This window comes from Camelus dromedarius, chromosome X (genome assembly GCF_036321535.1).
Source record: "Camelus dromedarius isolate mCamDro1 chromosome X, mCamDro1.pat, whole genome shotgun sequence".
Lineage (NCBI taxonomy): Eukaryota > Metazoa > Chordata > Mammalia > Artiodactyla > Camelidae > Camelus > Camelus dromedarius.
The window spans coordinates 103,831,946-103,852,244 of NC_087472.1; the positions used below are offsets into that span (position 1 = coordinate 103,831,946).

Sequence of the window (20,299 nt, forward strand, 5' to 3'; positions counted from 1 at the left end):
TTAAAATGATTTGGATGTATCTCCAGCCCTTGTGTCTATATTCTATAAATATGTGTTTTGGGGGGGCCATCGTTAAAATATTTGGAAGCGTAAGAGTTTGAGTTTGGCACCAGTAGACTTTTGAGCTCATGGGTCTCAGCCTGCTGTGAAGAAGTAAACAGTGGCCACATTTATATAACAGTGAGTCAGAAGAAAACTGTACCCTTGTCCTTCTTCCTCCATAGCCTCAAAAGCATCTCCAAGGTGGTTATTTTCCACATGAAACCCCCTGATGGCTAAGAGCAGCGACTTCGGATTCAATCAGCCTGATTCCAGTTCCAGCATTTCTGTTCCAGGATTTTCTGGCCTTGAGGCCTTGGGCAAGGTATGTGTACAGTTTACGTTTCAATTTCCTTATTGGGAAAATGCAAATAATAATAGTGACCTTACAGGTTTGATGTAAGAAGTAAATAAAAGGATAGATGTAAAATACTGGCCCAGGGCCAAGAATGTAGTATGCACTCAATTAAACCTAACCATTATTATTCATATTTCTGCACATATTTAAGTTCAACGATAGGGTGCTGCCATCTTTGCTCGCCAATAATGGTCAAATATCAGAACTTTCAGTTCACCATAGTACACACCATGAAAGCTCCTCTGATCTTGGGCCCTGGTGGTTTACCTTCCAAGGCTTTGATTCAGTAAGCTAGAAGCCAGTACCTGCTTTCCTAACTCTTAGCTACATTTAGAATTCTTTGAACCTCAGAATATCATCTTGTACTATTTCCTGTGAGCAAGGCTTTTCGTGTCAAATTCCCCCGGTGAGAACCTGGGCTTTTGCTGCTCTCATCAAGGGCTGGGCAAACTACAGCCATGGGTCACGTTGGCTGCCATGTGTTCTTGTAAATAAAGTTTTATTGGAACACAGCTATGCTCATTCATTCATGTATCGTCTGTGGCTGCTTCTGCGCTGTAACAGCAGAGTTGTGTAGTTGCAACAGATGCTACATGATTCACAAAGCAGAAAATATTTACTCTCTGCCCCTTTATGAAGTTTGCTGCCCCCAGTCTAGACTAGAAATCTGCAAGATAGAGTACACACCTTTCAGGGATGGGGAAGATCTTCTATTTTACTGCAGGGGAAAGTAGTAAAACTTTTATTTATGGTTATTTTTCCCTTTATGAAAAAAGGCAATAATTAGATCTTCTAGTATGTCCCCATATGGGCTCACTGGAGAGCCCATGAGAACTTTCTGGAGAAAGTACTGGCATCTCACGGTGGGGAGGAGTGGCCAGTGGCGCACCTGCCTGCCTTTTCTGGCTGTCAGTGTACCGTGGAAGAGTGGACTTCACAAATGCCATTCAGTGTGTGTACAGATTTAATTGTCTAGTGGTAACTAACTTGAACCCCTTACATGGACAAGTGACTTTAAAAGATACCAGTAAACAATAAAATGAATAAAATTAATAATGCAAGCACCAGGGTGGGAAATAAGATCTGTGTCAGTCATGTTAGGAATGAAAACCAATCAAATCTAATAAAAAAAATCAGCTAAGAGAAATGAAATTTATCAAGATGTTTACTTGAAATAAAGGCTCGTGTGCAGGGCAATTAAGAAAAAAAACTCACATAAAGTATCTGTTGTGACTAAGATATTGGTGAATAAAAATATGAGGCAGAGAGGCAGAGAGTCATCTGTATCATAGTAAGTTTTCGAATTTTCTTTCGTTTAGAATGTCTGTACACTATCAGAACGATAATATAGAAGTAAACATGCAACCAAGCGTGTACCAGTAAGCGGGTTCTCAGATTTCCCTTTACCGCCCGTTAGAGCAGTGTACAATATGTCAAAACTGGGTGTCGTGCGTCCAGGCCTCTGTATGGTGGGGCTCCTTTTGTAATACCTGGACTCACGGGGAATTTTGGGGGGTGCCCCTCTCCTCCCTTCTCATGGTGGGCTTGTACCTGCAATCTCCTTGTTCATCTGCTAACTTAGTAAATTCTCCAGGCCTTGCTGGGTGACTGCTGGGTAACCTTTTTACTTTGAATAAATTTCCCCCAGGCTCTATCTTAAATATCTCCGGGAGCAGGGGGGCAAAAAAGCTGTAGCTGATTGGGAAGCAATGTGTTAGAGTAGAAAAAGCATGCAAGTCCTAGGGATGTAGTGTCACTGTAAAGCAGCCCGGGACGCACCGGTGCTAGCCTGTTTGTCCCCTCAGCCTCCAAGGTGAGGGGCACAGCCCAGGACAGCCTGAGACTGTAGGTAGGTGGTCTCTGGCTGGGAGTAGCCTCTTCCCCTGGTTATTCCAGTTTCTCATATAAATATCATTTTTCTACTTGTATCATGATGCAGAAAAAGATTAGGAAGCAATTAAAAACCATAGGCAGACTCCTGACCTCATAGAATTTGCATCCTACTACAAAACCACACACACACACATAAAAACAATAACTTGTGTAGTTATTTATAATTACTTCATTGCCTTTGTGATAAGTTGTAAGAAGTACTAGATGCTCAGAAAGCCTATACTGGAGACCTAACCTATCTGGGAATCGGGAAAAGGGGTTTTTTTTGGCAGGGGGGCAGATATACTTTAACTGAGAGCTACGTGATGTGCAGAAAGTTTTCTGTGTTGGGGGTGGAGGGTTGGAGGGAGGAATGAGAACGTTAAATACCCTGGTAAGAATTTTGAACTTTATACTAAGAGCAATTGGAAGCCATTGACTTGCTTAAATATGACCAGGTTTGGGTTTTAAAAGGATATCTTTAGTAAAGTGACTGAAGGGGACAAATTACTTTTAAGGAAGACTGGCCTGTTGTAGAAAGCCAGGACTAGGGTGGGGCCATGGGGATAGAGCAAAGCACAGAATGTCAGATGTTTAACTGTCTGGATTTGGGATACAGACCTGGAGAAGGAGGTATCTGGAGTGATTCCTGGGTCTCTGACTATTCTAAACTGTGTGGGTGGGTGATGGGGCCATTCCCAGACAGGGGAGTCACTAGGGTGGGAGAAGGAGCATGTGTCCAGTTTACATGTATGTTAAGATTGAGATGCTTCTGCAACCAGTAGATGGAGATGGAGAGTTTAGAGCTAGGCACACAGGTCTTTAACCCATGGCTGAAGGATGTACAATGGATCACTCAAGCCAGAGAGTGAATGACCTGGGTAGAGAAGAGAGAGAAAGACAAAAGAGGAGAGCGGGAGGACTAGGCTTCAAGGTCAAATAGAAGAGACCAGGAAGACAACCAGAAAAACTGGTGCCATGCCAGCCAGCAACATGAAGAGGATGCTTCTGGAAGAGAGCAGTCAGCCATATTTAATGATGCTGGGAGCTCAGGAAGGATGGCAGCAGAACACTTTCCATGGGATTTAGTGGCTTGGAGATCCTGAGGTCATGAGTGGGAGTGGTTGGGTGGAAGCCTTGTGGGGAGGGGAATCAATGCTGAAAGAAAGTTCAGACACAAACTTTAAAGGGAGAAGCAAAAGGGGGCACCCTTCTGGGGGTGGGAGGTGGGGTAGAAATGGACTCAAAGGAGGTTTTCTTTCCTTTTTTCCAGCTGAGTGAGTCTTGATCATGATGAAAAGTTAATAGAAAGATTCTCTGGTGAAAAATCAGCTTTGTTCTAATATTAACACTGTCTTATTCATGTGGGGAACACTGGCCCCCCTAAATGATTGGTTAACATCACCTGGCCCCCACATATGAATGCAGAAAGTGAGTTGAAATAGTTAAACAATAGCACACACTTCCTAGTTATATATATATATTTTATATATATATATAATTTCTAATTCCAATTCTCTATTCATATCTTACATCCTTTCACTAGTCAGCAAATATTTATTGAGCGTGTACTACGTGCCAGACTCTGAGAATATCTTCTTGTGGAGAAGACAGACTGTAATTGAGTTAAATAATTTTTCTATATAGTTATTATGTAAAATAATAAAGTAATTTTATAATAATACTATACAAATTCGTGAATAATGTAATTTGAGGTAGGGTTAAGTGCTCTGAGGACAGGAAAGCAGGGCAAAGGTGTAGAGAGAGACTGAGATGACGGGGTGAAATGTTGGACAAGGGTGGTCTAGGATGACCTTTTTGTGAATCAGTGTTGGTCAGAGACTTGACCTCTAAGAAGGAAGGAGGCCGCAATGGAAATGGAGGAGAGCATTCCAGGGAGAAGGACCAGAAAACATAAATCTGAGAAAAGTGAGTCAAGGCAGTGGGGTAAGAGCTGGGTGATGTCCCCACCTGAGATGTACCATGTAAGGCTTTATTAGATGAGCTCTCGGAAATCACTGGAGGCTTGTCAGCAGGAGAATGACATCATTTTAACCTGGCTCGGCTTTTGCCAGTGCCATCTTTCCCACTCCAACTTTAATAAAGGGTTAGTTTTGTTCTCAGGGCCCAGATGTCTGTCATAACAAATTTGCCATGGGATTAGAGTCTTGCTATGGTTGTTCCTGGTGTGCAAAGCAAAGTTAGGCTGGAGTGCAGTTTTGGAGGGAGGACTTATGGTGTGTGTTTGCACCGGGATTTCTGCCTCTTTCCAACATCCGCAGTGAGCAGCTGGTTGAAGGGTGACATGAGCCACAGGGCACTGCCCCAGCGGGGCTTTGCAGCTGATCAGGGCAGTGTCAAAATGTCCATCACCTTGGCTGTGTTAACTAGATGGAATCCTTTCATAATGTATAGGTGTATCCAATCATTATGATGTATGATGGAAAAGAATCTGAAAAAATATATATAAATAAAAGTGAAATATAGATGGAAAAGAAAAAAAATCTTGAAGTACACTTGAAATATTTTACAGTTTTGCCAGTTACACTTTTAGTAAAGCTGAGGGAATAAAAAGATATCTGTCACCTGCTTGCTCACTGACATTTGAGGAAGAGAGGGGGGGCCTCCAGGAAAGGAGTTAAACATGACATCAAATTCAACTTGAGATTGTGTCTGAATTTCCCTGAGGTCTAATCAACTCCAAAAGAGAGCTCTGAGCATCCCTGGCCAGGTAGCAGGTGTTTCTTAAGAAGCTGACCTCTCACAGAAAGACACATAAACCAGTGAAGTAGAAATCAGACTTGTGGGCTTTTGGCATTTGGAATATGTCACAACCTTTGCAAGCATCCCCCACCCTCCAACCTGGTTTTGTTTTATTCATTTGGCACAAAAGTTCGCCTCTCACTTTTTATTTAAATCTATTGCTAGGAAAGGATATCCCACAGCTGGCTTCTGGCATTATTGTGTAGCTTTTAAAAGGCAAGCCTTATAGTCATTGTAGTGAAATTTCTACTGGAAAATTACTGAACCCAGAAGTTAGGGAATGGCCCTAGAAGACTCAACAGAATGCAGAGGAGGCTTTGGCCTCTGTAAATTCAGCCTAAGAATGCAGAAGATGCTTCTAAGCTCAATGTTTCTGATTCTGTACATACAGCGAAGGGGACGCCTCTGGAACTAGGCTCTGGAATGGATGTGTGCTTACTGGTGGAATTATTCAGTTAAGTAATGAACAGGGAATGCAGTGGGTGAGGGAATTGCTAGAGGGGCAATTTTTCATAGATTGTGCAAGATCTCTTTATGCGTCATGAAAGATGACAGTTGATTGGAAACATACTGTTTTTTGAGGTGTTTCAGGGTTTGCCGCCAACACTTCTTCAGGTTTACAAGCTTGGTCAGTTCATTTCCAAGAACTGTTTCTCTTCTTTCCTGGATGAGAAAAAGCACACTTCTTCAGTTCTAAGCGTCCTGATATTAGTCGGGGAAAAATGAGCTTTTCAAATGCATGGCTAGGTAGGCAAGAAAGAAGGAAATCTTACAAAGGCCAAAGGGGAAGGGAAAGTGGGGATCCCAAGAACTGAGGGGGGCTCAACCTGGCTTTCATCCTGAGGGTGTCTGATGCCCCTCAAGTTCTGTTTCAGAGGCTTCATGGGTCCTGGGGAGCAGAAAATAAAGTCCAGGGAATACTTTGAGACCTTAATAGGAGAACCCTCCATAAGGGTAGTACCAGGAAGAGTTTTGCCCTTAGGGTTAGGGTGAACAAGAAAACAACCCCTAATGCAGAGGAGACAGCTCAGAAACTCCCCTGTTTCCACCTTTTCATTGGATGGAAGGAGGGGGGAACTAAGCATAGTGATACCATGGAATACTATACAGCAGAGAAAATGAATGCACTGCAGCTTCATGCACCAACCTGGGTAAATCTCAAATAGGTAAGTAACAGTGATCAAAAAAGCAGAAAGTCACAGAAAAACACATGTGTGATTCCATTTATGTCAAGTTATCTGACACCACTCATACTGGATTAAAGACCCACCCTACTCTAATATAACCTTATCTTAACTAATTACATCTACTACAACCTGATTTTCAAACAAGGTCGCATTTGCCGTCCTTCAGTATATCTTTTGGTGGAGATAATTCAACTCATAACAGCATAGGACAGTCTCCTCCAAAAGATTATCATCAAAAAGGTCAAAAGTGCTACTGTTGAGAAACCCTGGAGTAAGGCAATAAAGAAAGCAAGGAGTTGATTAACATAATTTTGAATACCTTTCGGGGGCCAGGGGAGTAGAAAAATATGAGACTAGGGTGGGACACAGAGGACACTTCAAAGACCCTGGAATATTTTCTAGCTTCAATTTGGTGGTGGGTACAGAGACCTGCATTTTATTTTCTTCAAATATACTCACATATTGCATATGCTTTTTGCCTGTATAATTAAATTTGCCCAAGATAATAAAATTCAAAAATTATGAGGATACATGTAAGCTATAAGTGTAAGGAAACAGGCATAGAAGAAATTGAACCTATTCTGATGCACGTGCATGCATCCATTTAAGGTTCCCGGGAGGTTGTGTTTGAATGTGTTATTTTGGATCTCAGCCAGGAGCACTGGTGAAAAATAGACCACGTAGTTTGCCAGGTGCGAGCTACCTGAGGGCTTCTTATGACTATGCCACATGCACTGACGGTTCCCCAGGTGTTGAGGCTCCCTGATTCTGCCAGATCCCTGTCCTATTCAGCTGCAGTTTCATTCCGGAGAGAGAGCAGAAACGACACACACATACCGTTCACCCGTGGCTGGGTCTCTTCTCCCAGACTCTGAAACTGCCCCATACAATGGATCCAAGCATGAGATCTGGAGGCAGACTGCCTGGGTTTGCATCTTGGCCCTGCCAGTTGCAGAGTGATCAAGTTCATCTCTTGGGGCCACTATTTTTGCCCTTGAAAGAGGAGAATATTAATAGTACTTAATGATAGAGCTGCTCTGAAGAAGAAATGAGGTGACGTGGATAAAAATGTATAACGGTGGTGGCATGTGTTAAAACCTTAGGAATGTTCGTTATCACCATCGTCATCACCATCACTGTTATGATCCCTACCTTGTCTCCTTTGGGGAGGTTACCTGGACAAGGTGTGAATCTGTCTTTTCATCATTCTTATTCTTAAAACCAAGGCAAGAAGTATACCAAAGCAACCAGCTTCTCCTTGTTCCTTCTCTGGCTCCCCATCTCTCTTCTCTTAGTAGATGGACTCTCCCAAGCCGTGCTGCAACAGTCGAGCAGCAGAGATGCACAGCGAGAGGGATGCGTGAAGAGAAAGAGAATCTCTTCCCTTCCTCCAACAAATGCCTTCCTCTCTAGGATGGGGTGGGGGCCAAACTGTGAGCTGGGTGACTCAGGCTTTTCTCTACCTATCCCCGAGTTCTGCTTCTCCATGAAAAGGTGGACTTGTGATGTTTGCAAGGTATATAAATTAGAATGGTAAGTTACCATAATGACTCACAAAAGGTGGAATAATTCAAACACAAAAAGAAGCGTATTTTTCCATAAAGTCAAGTGAAAAAAAAAAGGCATTCCTAATTGGCTGGAAGCTCCCCTTCCGTCTTGTGGCTCTGCCGTCTGCAACACATGGCTTCCAAGTTGCTGATCTCATTTGTACCAAGTTGGCAGAGGGGAAAGCACCTAGAAGATCACATGGGGAGAGATTTTTATGGGTCTGGTCTGCATGCGACACAAGTTATTTCTACTTACATTCCATTGGCTACCATCTGGTCACATGACCACACCTAACAGCAAAGAGGGCTGAGATAGGTAGACTAGTTGGGAAGAAGACGATGGCATTTGGTGAATGGCTAGCATGGGAAGGAAGACGGGGGCTGTCATTGAATAATATATGCCCAGTGCAAATCACACCTTTCACAGAATTTTGATGGTGGAGAGAGAGGGGAATGCCCGATTAGTTATAAAATCATTTGCAAAGCTTAGCCGAATGCCCAGCATATGGAAGAATCTCCTGTCCTCTGAAATCTGAATTCACTGAGCAGTGCTAAACAGGATTGCCGAGGGTTCATTGAATCCAACAGTCTATGCAGAGGGGCATAGTATTCTATTCTAGGAAATCCTGAGCATTTCATGCAGTGAGGCTAGGTAAGAGAAATGAAGATTTCAGCCGTTTCTAGAGCTTCTCACCAGAGACAGGATATTAAGGGGGCTGAATAGCAGACATCCTCCTGACGTGGCGGGTGCTTGCTCTGACTCCAGGCAAGCAGGAGGGGCTCAGCAGCATGAGATCTTGGCATTCAACGGAGCACAGCTTCGCCGGTCCATTTGCTGCTTTTCTTACAGCTGAGAAGCCCTGCAGCATCAGCACCATCCAGGAGCTTGTCAGAACTGCAGAATCTCAGGCCCCAGCCCAGACCTACTAAGTCAGAACCTGCATTTTTGCAAGGTCCCCCAGGCAATCCTGTACCATTTAAAATGCCGGATATGCTGCTTCAGGACACTGGCTCTTAAGCTTGGCTGCACGTTGGCATCACGTGGGCAGCTCCCCAAATGTCCATGCTTGGATCCACCTGCAGAGATTCTGCTGTCATTGGTCTGGGCTGTGACCTGGGCATCGGTGTTATAAAAGCTGCCCGGAGGATGCCATTTTGCAGTCAAGTTGAAGAACCACCACTTTAAATGGCCCACTCTTTCTCACCAAAGATTCCTCCTTGGTCTGTGTGGGCACTTGTTTAAAGGATTGTTCCAGTGTGTCTTTGATATCTAATCCAACAGTCCAGATCCATTCACCTTAAACTAAGAAAGACTAGGGGTATTGTGTGGACCTTGGTCAGCTGAGCAGCAGCTGACCGCGATGTCACAGCTGGGGACTATGTTCTTGCAAAAGGCTTGGGTTGATAAACAATGACTGTATTTTTTTCCCCTAAAGGCCACTGCAGGTACTCACCACCACTGCCACCTTCTTCCTGGTTGGCACTGGCTTGGACAGAAAAAAGGAGTTTCAAATAATTTTTTTTCTGTTCCCCCGTATCATTTTCTCAGAACATAATTGATAGAATGTTCTGATTTGGAGACAACCCCGTATTTCAGTTTTCAAATCTGCTGCACAGAAATAGATTACTGGCATTTATTTTCCATTTCATGAAAGATCCTACTCATGCTAGGAGACATCCCTTCCATTCATTTCACGTTCCACCCCAACCCCATCATATGCTTAAATAAACAATGAAAGAGTAAACCTGAGTCGCTCATATCTGCTTGGTAAAAATGAAAAATGTACAAGACTTCTCTCCGTGTCTAAAACTTAGCCTACATTTTCCCCTAGGTTATGTCACCCTGTGTTCCTTTTTACTCCCTGTTAGCCAGCGAAGCCTAGAGCAGTGGTTCACCTGTGGGCTCGAAGCCTGCATCCTCATTCTCCCCTGAGAACTTGCTAGCGATGCAAAGTCCACAACCCTCCTCAGGTGTTTTAACAAGCCCTCCAGCTGATCCTGGTGAATAGTCAAGTTTGAGAAATGCTGGCCTAGAGGTTAAAAGAGTTTCACTCGGGAAACAGACCACATTTGGCCATCTTCTGTCTTGGTAAGTTTTTTGACCTCCGTGAGCCTCAGTTTCCTCAACTGTAAAGTAACGATGATAATAATGGTACCTAGTCTGCGGAGCTGATATGGGTTTTACATGTGATAGTGCGAGGAAAGCAATTTGCCGGCAGATGGCCAATGTCCTATGAGTGCTAATCATCACTGTTTGCTATTTATTCACTTAACGTACTTTTATATTCAGTATCATTCATGCATTTGTGGACAGTTTCCTATTAAGTATCTTCCACATGCCAGTGGAATTGTCTTAGGTCATGTAGATGCCAAGGGGGCAAGACCCCACACTCACCCCCAAAGGCTTCTTGATCTAAAGGAAGGAGTCATATAGGACAAGCAGAGAGTTCCTAAGGGGAGTAAATAAGAGTTTGAATGGCCTTCTCTTTGGGGAATCTGGGGAAGGGTTGGGGAGGGGAACAGAGTGTTTGGGTATGTGGTGTATGTGGTGGTAAAGAACCCGAAGGGGAGCAGAATCTGCTACCCCCAAACGTGCCTCCTTGGCACAAAGATTATTTTGAGCTGATTATTAAGAAACAGGAGACTCTGAAAACCAAGTAAAAGCTACCCTTGTGTGAGGGAAATTTACATGTATAAGGGAAATCTCCATTTGTTAGGGTGTCTCCCTCTCTGTACCAGGAAGGAAAAGAATGACTAAATTTCTCCAAAGTCTATCAATGTCGAAGGCATCGATTTAAATCTGTATAACAATCTACCTATTGTTTACTGTGCTTTGCCCGAAAACTGGCTCCCCTCAACCCAGCTCCCCTTTTGTCTTTAGCTGGAGGTGGTATTTAAGATGGTGGCTTGCGTCATTAGGGAGAGATGCTCCCTTTTCCTCTGTTTCTCTCATGTATAGAGGAGGTATACATGCTACTAAACTTCCGTTTGTTTGTCTCCTGTTAATATGTCTTTTATTAAGGGGTGCGGAGGGATTCTCACCGAGAACCTAGAAGGGTAGAGGAAAAATGATTTTTCCCTTCTACAAACACAACTTAGAGTCTGAGTCTGGAAACAGGAATTCCAATCCCAGATCAGCCCCACCTGGCTGTGAGACCCAAGGGCACTTATCTCTGGGCATTTAATTCTTAACTACAAAATGATGGGCTGGTTCAAGATCAGTTCCGACAGCCCTCCTGCTACAGCAGGTACCTAAATTTTAAGACGAAAAACAAAGAAAGCCAGTGATGTTGTAACCAGTTAAAAGATCAATCCATAAAACAGACCCATTTATAGATCAAGAATATTAAAATGAATGTGCAAATGGGGACTGATGTATCATAAAGAATCTGGCTGGCTGTTGTCCCTGTAGTTCCTGGGAGGGAAATTTTAAACGCTTGGAATTTCCTGAGTGATAAAAGTATCTCTGTTGTTCATGGAGGACCCTTGGACCACAACTGGGTTTATGCTAAGGAGATGATTCAGGATGGGTGCTAATCATGTGATTAGACCAATCATGTGATTAGAGGGTTGGCACTTTGAGCCACATGATATCAGCTGGACCTCCAGGGATAGGAGAGGGACTGGATATTGAGCTCAGTCATGTAGCCAATAATCCAATCAGTCATGCCTATTGAGATCCCAGTTAAAACTCTGGACACCGGGCTCCAGTTAGCTTCCTAGTTAGTGAACACATATGTGTGCCCAGAGTCTGGCATGCCCTGATTCCATCGGCAGGGACACAGTAGCTCTCTGTTTGAAGCCCCGCCCCCCCCGACCTCACCCTGGGTGTCTCTTTATTTGACTGATCCTCATTGGTTTCCTTTATAATAAAACCATAATCTTAAGTGTAGAAGTTTTGAGTTCTGTGAGTCATGCTGGTGAATTCTCAAACATGAAGGAGTAGTGGGATTCCTTGAATTTGTAGCCAGTTGGTCAGAAGTGCAGGTGGCATGAGGACCGCCAAATTTGCAGCTGGCATCTGCAGTGAAGGCAGTCTTGTTGGGGACTGCACCCTTAGCCTGCTGAGTCCACTAACTCCAGGTGGTTAGCCTCGGAAGGGTACTGCAGAAACCAGCTTCTTTCTTCTTCCAGTGGGGGAGGGAAGTTGATGGAACCTCCGTTTGCATGTCTATAGGCAATAATTGTTGGGCTATCAGTTATCTACAGTTTTCAGAGTTGTTAAATTGCTTTCAGAGACTCCGAATGAGATCACGGGGAAGGGTGAGCTATAGAAAATTCGTACCTTCCCATTGAAGCACTAATTTTTCTTTACATGTTTTCTTTACATAAAGAAGAAATGGGACTTGAGATGTCTTTAAATCCGTTCTCCTCCATCTAGGAGAGTCTACCTAAAACCAGCCCTGGCTGACCGATAAACAGTGGTCAATCCCAAATTCATATCTTCAGGGAAGATGAACTCCATCTCCACTGGCACCATATCCCAACATCACAAGCCTCCCCACTAGGATATTCTTTCAGATGTGTAACTCAGCACAAGCCCCTGTGCCCTGAGGACATGAATAATCATGAAATTAGTGAATAAATAACCAAACCCTCCTGCTCCATTCCTCAAGGCTGGTCTGCCTTCCAAATGAAAGATGAGCATCTGATCCACAAAATAACATTCCTTCATGTTCGGAGTGCCCTCCCACCCCCGGTCCTACACACACTCTGCTTTCTGCCTTTGGAGTTTGGTATTTTCCTTTACGTTCCCAACAGTTTTTCTACATTATTTTTCTTGTTTTGCAGTCAGCTGCTGTTTTGTATATGAAACCAGTTCTGTCACGCAAATCACATTGTGGGCGACCACAGTCAGCATCTTCCATGTGACTCCAAATCCCGTGCTCACTTGATCTACTGGCACTCCAGATATCTACAGAGAAAGAGGTACTTGGGTGTAAATCCTCAGAGTCATGTGCAAGTCATGGTTAAAAAAATACCCAGAGTGGTCCTAAGAGCAGTGGCTCTCAGAGAATGGCCCCTGGCCCATCGGCATCTTCTGGGAACTTGTTAGAGATGCAGATTCTCAGGCCCCAGACCTGCAGAACCAGAAACACTGGGGGAGGGGCTGTTTTGAACAGCCCCTCCAGGGGATTCTGATGCACACTTAAGTGTGAGAACCACTTGAATAGATTATTAATTTTACCGGAACTTGAAACACAGTCGGGAAAAGCCAGTGTGCTTAGTGAAATGTGATTGCTTCTTCTTTGTTTCTGGCCATGACCTGGATATACAGCTTTGCTAGCAGAATCTCCTGAACTTGCAGGCTGAACCTAACAGTCGTTCTACTCCCCTGTTAAATCATATCTATCCCAAGACAGGCTGCCCTTGGTGTAGGAAGAGGACCATGTAGAACCAGTGGGAAGTGTAGATATGCCAATTTTCATTCTAACCCACATTTATTGACTCCCCATCTCCATCTGCATGTGGCAAGAGCTTCTGGTGGGCTCAGCTGGGCGAAACCAGCCCAGTATCTCCCAGATGTTCTCCACATTGACTTCCAGATCACTCAGCCCAAGAAAAATCTCAGGCAACAAGCGTTCATCCTACTTGTTTGTCTGCCTCTAGCCATGGTTCAGAGGGCTCCTATTACATACTGTTCCTTGATATTAACATTCACATCCCACTCTGTGTGACTCATCCCTTTTGGCAAGAGGATGTACTGTTAACCACAGTACAAAGCATACAGTTCTCTCTAAAGACATTTATTTAAACTTATCTTCCAAAACTCCCTAAAGACCGCTGCCAGGGGTGGCGACTCCTCTTGGATTCTCATCTTGAAACTGCAAGTGCCCTCTGAAAGAGGGTGGAGAGGATATTTTAACTTTGGGAAAATGTCATCCATGACTGTGGAATCCAGAAATGAATGCAGGGGGATATCTTCAAAATGAGGCTGTGTAATTATGCACATCTGATGAAAATGACAGTCCGCAGGTGGCACACGGCTTTGGAGGTGTGATCACAAACACCAGCCCCCTCAGGAGACAAGGTAGAGGCAGTTAGTACTTAAATTAGTTTATCTTTAATTTGCATTTGCTGTTGGTATAACGTTCGCCCACCAGGAGGTAGCGAGTTGATGAATTGAGAGTGACTGTTTAGCATAAGAGCTACTTTGCCTTCACATCTGTAGAAATGGCATGCCCACGAGCTCTGCATCGTGCACGTGGGAGGCTCTGATACACTGTAGGGGTCTTGGCTGTGGGAGGGGTGATTGAGATTTGGAAGACTGTGTTCCCAGTAATGATTCTTCTACGAGCATTCTCTGTTGCATTTGCAAACACTTCACTACACTGTAGAGGCAGCCTTAACTTGAACATAAGACGCATTCTACATGTCTGCGTACCTTGTTGACTCTTTGTCAGGATCTTCTGGCACAAAAGTCAGTTTTCCATCAAGAAATCCAATCTCACTTGGGCCAGTAGTTTTCAAACTTAGGTGAACATTAGAGTCAGCAGAGACTCTTAAAAAATCCAAATGCCCACATTGCACCCCAGACCAGTTACATCAGACTGGGTGGGGCCCAGGCACTGGGATTTTTTTAAAGTCTCTAGGAGATTCTAAAATGTAGCAAATTGAGAAGTACTGACTTAGGCAATTTACATGGCCATTTGATGGGTGTTTGGGAAGAGTCTTGTGGGTTCAGGACAGATGTATCTGTTTCATAAGGGAAAGGGGGTGCTGTGCTGTGCACTGGTAATGAAGCTAAGTAGGAAAGGTTCCCCAGCCGTAAAAACAGGTGAAGTAATCAATGATTTTGGAGAAACAGTTGGGGCTCTCCCCACCCCCCATCCTGTAAAGTTTTCTCCTACCCATGAAAGCATTTGCTCTTGAATCCTGCATGCCAACACAAGGATGATTTCTCTGTTGAAGATGAGGGAAGGTGAATACCTACACAAGTGTTTTCAATCTTGATTCCGTGTTAGAGGCACTTGGGGAGTTTAAAAATCCAGCTGACCTGGCCACACCCCAGAGCAATTAAATCAAGGTCTTTGGCTGTCAGGCATCAGGGTATTTAAAGTCTCCCCAGGGTAATTCCAACTTGCAGGCAAGTTGGAGAGCCAGTGGCCTAAAACAGTGGTCCTCAAACTTCATTGCTGTAAGGGAAGAAAAATCACTTCCTCTACCCTTCTGAGTTCTTAGCAGAGACCTCTTTGGTAAAAGATTAACAAGAGAAAGATGAAGAGAAGTTGATGAACATGTATACCTCATGTATACATGGGAGAGACCCAAGGAAAATGAGGAACTCCTTAAGGTAGCCTCCTGATGGCCTAAGCCACCACCTTAAATACCATCTTCAGCTAAGGATGAAAGAAAGAAAAGTGGTGGGGAGAGGGATTCCAGTTCTGGGAGGTGAGCAGGAGAAGAGAGGTAAACAAGGGTAAGGTTTGTTATGGAGATTAAGTCATTGCCTTCTGCACTGATGAGGTTCTGGTCATTTAATCAGTTGTCTCTTCCTGGTACAGGGATGGAGACACCCTTACAAATGGCGATTTCCCTTGTAAATGTCTGTTACAAGAGGGTAGCTTTGTTTTGAGAACTTTTCCTGTGTTTGCTGTCTCTCAGAGTCATCTTTAGGCCACAGGGGCAGACTTTGGGGTGGCATATTCTCCCCTTCACTGTATACTAGAATCCCTGGGGGAGATACAAAAAAAATTCCTGATGCCCAAGCCACACTACACACCAGTGAAATAAGAATCTCCAGGAGCAGGACCCCAGTGTCAACATTCTGTAAGCTCCCCAGGTAACTCCAGTGTGCAGACAAATTTGGAAACTAGTAGTCTGAAAGATTGAAAGGAAAGTTAATGGGGGAAGGAGAGAGGTGATAGGAAGGCATCACAATTTAATCCACCCAGTCAATTTGTCCAAATCCTGTTCTTTCCAGTGGATAGAAATAGCTGCTTCTCTGGCTAGACTTTATGCTGGAACATAAAACATCCTGAGAATAGTCTACATCCTCTTATTTAGGGATTGAGTGTGAAGATAACCCTCAATCAGAAAGCCCAAAGTCAGTACCTTTCTCACCTGCCTTCAGGCTCTATTTTATAAATTCCTATTAAGCTGTACTCTTTATCCTGGAAGAGTTGTCCTTAACCTTGGCTGCACATTAAAATCATGAGATGAGATTTTAAACTCTCTCAGTGCCTAGGCCATACTCTAGACCACTTAAATCAGAGTCTAGAGGAGTAGGAAGATGAGAGGGGGTGCTGCTCATAACTTTTTAAAATTGAAATTTGTATAGAGATAATGGTAGATTCGAGTGTAGTGGTTTTAACTTGCATTTCCCTAGTGGCTAATAATGTTGAACGTCTTTTCATGTGCTTATTTGCCATCTCATTTGCTATCTATATATCCTCCTCAGTGAAATATCTATTCATGTCTTTTGCCCATATTTAATGAGATTATTTGTATTTTTACTGTTTGCATGTTCTCTAGATAGTCTAGATACTTTGCTGTTTTTTTTAAATTGAAGTATAGTTGGTTTACAATATTGTGTTCATTTCTGGTGTACAGCATAGCAGTTCAGTTATCCATACATATATGTATTCCTTTTCATATTATTTTTCATTATAGTCTATTAACAATAGTTATTGAATATAGTTCCCTGTGCTATACTGTAGGACCTTGCTGTTTATTTTATAGTTAGTATCTGAAAATCCCAAAATCCCAGTTTATCCCTCTACTCCCCACTTTCCTCCTGGTAACCACAGTTTTGTTCTCTGTGTCTGTGAGTCTGTTTCTGTTTTGTAAATAAGCTCACTTGTCTCATTTTTTTAGATTCCACATATGAGTGATGTCATACAGTATTTTTCTTTCTCTTTCTGACTTACTTCACTTAGTATGACAATCTCCAGGTCCATCCATATTGCTGCAAATGGCATTATTTTATTCTTTTATGGCTGAGTAGTATTCCATTATATAAATATACCACAACTTGTTTATCCAGTCATCTGTTGATGGATATTTAGGTTGCTTCCATGAGTCTAGATACTTCGTTAGAGATACGGTTTGCCAGTATCTTCTCCCAGTCACAGCTGCCTTATTCTCTTCGCATTGGCTTTCAGAGAGCAAAAGTTTTGAATTTTCATGGAGTCCAATTCACCCATTTTTTTTCCCTTTATGGACTGTGTTTTTGGTATGAAGTCTAAGAACTTGCTGCCTGGCCCTAGATCCTGAAGCTCTTCCCCTGTGTTTTCTTGTAAAAGTTTATAGTTTTGCATTTTACATTTAAAACCATGATTTATTTTGAGTTATTTTTTGCATAACATGTAGGATCTAAGTCTAGGGTTTTTTGGTTTTGTTTTTACCTATGGGTGTCCAACCATCAGTATTTTTTTAACTGCTCTTCAATGTGATTTCAATGTGCAGCCAAGGTTGAAAACCAGTGACCTGGTGATTTAAGGACATGCCTGTTAGAAATCTGAACTCTGAGATCTTTTCAGGAGCATAACAATAAGATTTAAAAAGAATGGCAGAAAGAAATGCATGCTGTCCAATAGAAATACATAAATAAATGTATATGTATGCAATAGTATATATTCTATATACATACAAAATCTTAAATTTTCTAATACTCCCATTAAAAAGTAGGTAAAATTAATTTTAATATTTTATTTAACCCAGTATATAAAAAAAATTATTTCAACTTATAATCAGTCTACAAATTGAGACACTTTGCATTCTTGTTGCTGGAATAAGTCATTGAAATCCAGTATTTATAGCATGTCTCAGTTGGAATCACCACATTTCAAGTACTCAACAGCCACATGTGGTTAGTGGCTTCCAAATTGAAAAATACGATTTTAGCCCCAAAGAGTCTTCTTGTCGACCCCCTATTCCTTGTATATTTGCTGACTGAATATTAAATTCCTGCACTCTTTCTACCTGGCACAAATTTAGGGCTATGTGTTTTCAAATAATACAGGCTGTGTTTAGAAAACCTTGCTTCTGCTTACAGCAGGATGAAACAGTTCTCTTCTAGACAAATGCACTGATGGTGGAACGTGCTTTCGTAAATATTGATGTTGGACTGACAGTGATGGGTCCACAGCCTTGGAGTCATGATGTCCTCCCTCTACACTTAGCTTCTTATCTTATTTTCCCTCAACTAAAGTTATTAAATTCACATGAGTTGGCACAGTGCTCTAAATTCATGAGGGCCTGGTTTATAGATGGAACTGTGGAGCAGTGAGGGTGGGACAAGGCAAATCTTACATGTCATCATTTAAACTGCCTCAAGAACGAAGAGCCAGGCAGGACTGATTTCTATACCACAAGTGAAAACAGGCCAGTTTAAATAAATGTACCCTTAGCTGTGCGGCATGGACTAGAAGGGAGTTTCTCATCCTCAGCGCTGTTGACGTTTTGGATTGGACCACTCTGGGGTGGGGCGGGGACTGTCCTGGGTGAGGTTGGATGTTGAGCAGCATCTCTGGTCACCAATATTTACACATTCCACACGTGTGAGTACACAAAATGTCTCCAGCCTTGGCCAAATGTCCCCTGGGGTTCAAAATCGCCCTCAGCTGAGAATCGCTGGGCTAGCACGAAAGGAATTTCTGAGTCACGTATGGGCTTTTTGGTAGGGTTGTTTTTTGGTTTTTTTACCTACTTTGAAATATTTAATGACTGTGTTCAAACTGTTCTGTGTTCAAACTGTTAGCAGATAAACTGAGGCATATTAAAGAATTTAAGAGTTTATTTGAGCAAAAACAATTCAAATTGAGCATCCAATCTAGCAAATAGAAAAGAACTCTGAGAAGCTATACAAAATGAAAGACTTAGAAAAAGAAGGGGCAGGAACCTGGAAGTTACACTAGGCAAAAAAAATGGGTTGGTTATCACAAGATTACTTTCCTATCAGGCAGGTGACCCAACTGGTGCTGATCAGGGGACTCCTGATTGACTGGTTTAAGATTCCGTTCTGGGGAGAGCTCAAACTGTAAGTCTTTTTGGTGACACGGAACATAGCATAGGTAACTCCATTTGGGGCCTGTTCTATTTTTTAACATTTCGATATTACGGAGTGTTTCACTCTCCAATTGGTTTTCTTCTTTGGGGGAAATTATGTTTCTAAATGTGCCTATCACGGACTTTAATCATTGGGAAAATGGTACCTTTAGTTTCAGGCCACGGTCCTATGGATTCCTTGAGACACAGATTCTGATCTAATCTTTGATAGGCGATTTATCTTCAAAAAAGACCTCTGTTCTCTGCTTGATGAATTCCCGCTCACCTTGTAAGGCCAGCCCAAATGCTGCCTCATTTGTGAAGTCTTTGCTAATTTCCCAAGAGAAAATGACACCTTTGTTGGAGGTCTTTTTGCTTTTTGCTGAAGCTCCACTAAAAGTACCTATTCGTCATTACAGTCACCTCTGCATAGTCAGTGAGTGAGTGAGTGAATGATTACAGGTGATATTACGGGTAGAGAAGCTGGAGGGTGAGGCACAGTCAACTCTTAGGAAGCCAGGAAGCGTGTTTCATGTACACACAGACAAGGGACAGAGCAAAAGTAATTAGAAGTAGATGCATGCTTGGAACATGGCCAAGAAGCTCTCTAAAAATATGAAAAAATGAATGAAGAGGAGTGATAGCATCCATAAAGAGAATATCAAAGACCAGAGTAGTTATGAAAAATGGTCATCAGTGCTGTTCATACCCTTAAGTAAACTGGAATCCGTGTTGCAAACTCATCTGGCCCTGTGATTTGTGACTTTCAAGATGTGTGAATTGCCGTTCACAGCAAATGTCTTTTATGGTCAAGAATCTCTATAAAAAGTTATTGTGTAGATGCTGAAATACTCACACAAAACATGACACTTCTGTCACTAGACTGAAATTTTATAGTTTTACTTTATCTCACAGCACATCAAGGTGATGTCTGAACTCTCCAAGTGGGTCTGTCTGGCTAAGCTGGAATATTTAGAAGAAACCTAAATCAGTTCACGTCTACCTATGATAAAGAACAGGATTCTAAACAAGCTGAATTTTGCTTTTCTAAGCACCGAAGTCAAATTCAATCTGCCTTTAAGAAGAAATAATCAATTCAGTGCTTCTCCAACTTTCAGACACTTAAGATTTTCAGGCACTAACAAGCTTCCTGATTTCTTGGAGGATTCTGATTCAGGAGACCTGAGTAGGGCTTAATAATCTGCTTTTTAAAATAAGCCCTGCAGGTAATTCTGATGTGGGTTGGCCTGTAGTCATTCTTGCAGAGAGAATGATGAACTCTAACCCAGTGATTCCCAACTGGGGGTGATTTTTGCCCCCCTCCCACTCTACCACCAGAGATGTTTGGCAACATCTGGAGACATTTTTGGTTGTGACGGCGAGGGAGGGGGTGCTATTGGACAGAGCCCTGGGATACTACATCCTACAGCGCACAAAACAGCCCCCACAATCAAGAATGGTCTGGCTCAAAATGTCAGTTTTGTCACAGTTGAGGAACCCTGTGCTAACCCACTGGTTTGAACCTTGGCTACACACTGAAATTA

The 20,299-nt window shown here is 42.7% G+C and overlaps 1 long non-coding RNA gene across 1 annotated transcript in view; it reads left to right on the top strand.

Moving 5' to 3' along the window:
- The first annotated feature begins 270 nt into the window (after window positions 1-270).
- The window catches only part of LOC135320289 (uncharacterized), a 52,086-nt gene continuing 32,057 nt past the window's right edge, over window positions 271-20,299 (top strand). The window contains exon 1 of the long non-coding RNA XR_010379542.1: window positions 271-364. This is a non-coding gene — a long non-coding RNA (uncharacterized LOC135320289). The remainder of the gene's footprint in view (window positions 365-20,299) is intronic.